Source organism: Oncorhynchus gorbuscha, linkage group LG01, assembly GCF_021184085.1.
Source record: "Oncorhynchus gorbuscha isolate QuinsamMale2020 ecotype Even-year linkage group LG01, OgorEven_v1.0, whole genome shotgun sequence".
Taxonomy (NCBI): domain Eukaryota; kingdom Metazoa; phylum Chordata; class Actinopteri; order Salmoniformes; family Salmonidae; genus Oncorhynchus; species Oncorhynchus gorbuscha.
In genome coordinates this window covers 102920287-102922786 of record NC_060173.1, presented here as the reverse complement: position 1 = coordinate 102922786, position 2500 = coordinate 102920287, and the positions used below count along the sequence as shown (strand labels likewise).

General features: G+C 47.4%; 1 protein-coding gene across 1 annotated transcript in view; it reads left to right on the top strand.

The window, feature by feature from the left end:
* Positions 1 to 2500, top strand: part of LOC124047779 — a 123932-nt gene that overhangs the window by 36520 nt on the left and 84912 nt on the right. The gene's annotated exons all lie outside the window — the stretch shown is intronic.

Sequence of the window (2500 nt, the reverse complement as noted above, 5' to 3'; positions counted from 1 at the left end):
GACACGTTGTAGAATGTAATGCCACCATGCCCATAAATGACTTAAATGTAAATGTAAATGTAATACAGACAGACAGACAGACAGACAGACAGACAGACAGACAGACAGACAGACAGACAGACAGACAGACAGACAGACAGACAGACAGACAGACAGGTTGTAGAATGCAATGCCACCATGCCCATAAGACAGACAGACAGACAGACAGACAGACAGACAGACAGACAGACAGGTTGCAGAATGTAATGCCACCATGCCCATAATACAGACAGACAGACAGACAGACAGACAGACAGACAGACAGACAGACAGACAGACAGACAGACAGACAGACAGACAGACAGACAGACAGACAGACAGACAGACAGACAGACAGACAGACAGACAGACAGACAGACAGACAGACAGACAGACAGGTTGTGGAATGTAATGCCACCATGCCCATAATACAGACAGACAGACAGACAGACAGACAGACAGACAGACAGACAGACAGACAGACAGACAGACAGACAGACAGACAGGTTGTAGCATGTAATGCCACCATGCCCATAAGACAGACAGACAGACAGACAGACAGACAGACAGACAGACAGGTTGCAGAATGTAATGCCACCATGCCCATAATACAGACAGACAGACAGACAGACAGACAGACAGACAGACAGACAGACAGACAGACAGACAGACAGACAGACAGACAGGTTGTAGAATGTAATGCCACCATGCCCGTAATACAGACAGACAGACAGACAGACAGACAGACAGACAGACAGACAGACAGACAGACAGACAGACAGACAGACAGACAGACAGGTTGTAGAATGTAATGCCACCATGCCCGTAATACAGACAGACAGGTTGTAGAATGTAATGCCACCATGCCCGTATTACAGACAGACACGTTGTAGAATGTAATGCCACCATGCCTACAGACAGACACGTTGTAGAATGTAATGCCACCATGCCCGTAATACAGACAGACACGTTGTAGAATGTAATGCCACCATGCCCGTAATAAGAGCGTCTGCTAAATGACTTAAATGTAAATGTAAATGTAATACAGACAGACAGACAGACAGACAGACAGACAGACAGACAGACAGACAGACAGACAGACAGACAGACAGACAGACAGACAGGTTGTAGAATGCAATGCCACCATGCCCATAAGACAGACAGACAGACAGACAGACAGACAGACAGACAGACAGACAGACAGACAGACAGACAGACAGACAGACAGACAGACAGACAGACAGGTTGCAGAATGTAATGCCACCATGCCCATAACACAGGCAGACAGACAGACAGACAGACAGACAGACAGACAGACAGACAGACAGACAGACAGACAGACAGACAGACAGACAGACAGACAGACAGACAGACAGACAGACAGACAGGTTGTAGAATGTAATGCCACCATGCCCATAATACAGACAGACAGACAGACAGACAGACAGACAGACAGACAGACAGACAGACAGACAGACAGACAGACAGGTTGTAGATGTAATGCCACATGATAAGACAGACAGACAGACAGACAGGTTGCAGAATGTAATGCCACCATGCCCATAATACAGACAGACAGACAGACAGACAGACAGACAGACAGACAGACAGGTTGTAGAATGTAATGCCACCATGCCCATAAGACAGACAGACAGACAGACAGACAGACAGACAGACAGACAGACAGACAGACAGACAGACAGGTTGTAGAATGTAATGCCACCATGCCCATAATACAGACAGACAGACAGACAGACAGACAGACAGACAGACAGACAGACAGACAGACAGACAGACAGACAGACAGACAGACAGACAGACAGACAGACAGACAGACAGACAGACAGACAGACAGACAGGTTGTAGAATGCAATGCCACCATGCCCATAAGACAGACAGACAGACAGACAGACAGACAGACAGACAGACAGACAGACAGACAGACAGACAGACAGACAGACAGACAGACAGACAGACAGGTTGTAGCATGTCATGCCACCATGCCCATAAGACAGACAGACAGACAGACAGACAGACAGACAGACAGACAGACAGACAGACAGACAGGTTGCAGAATGTAATGCCACCATGCCCATAATACAGACAGACAGACAGACAGACAGACAGACAGACAGACAGACAGACAGACAGACAGACAGGTTGTAGAATGTAATGCCACCATGCCATAATACAGACAGACAGACAGACAGACAGACAGACAGACAGACAGACAGACAGACAGACAGACAGACAGACAGACAGACAGACAGACAGGTTGTAGCATGTAATGCCACCATGCCCATAAGACAGACAGACAGACAGACAGACAGACAGACAGACAGACAGACAGACAGACAGACAGACAGACAGGTTGCAGAATGTAATGCCACCATGCCCATAATACAGACAGACAGACAGACAGACAGACAGACAGACAGACAGACAGACAGACAGACAGACAGACAGACAGACAGACAGACAG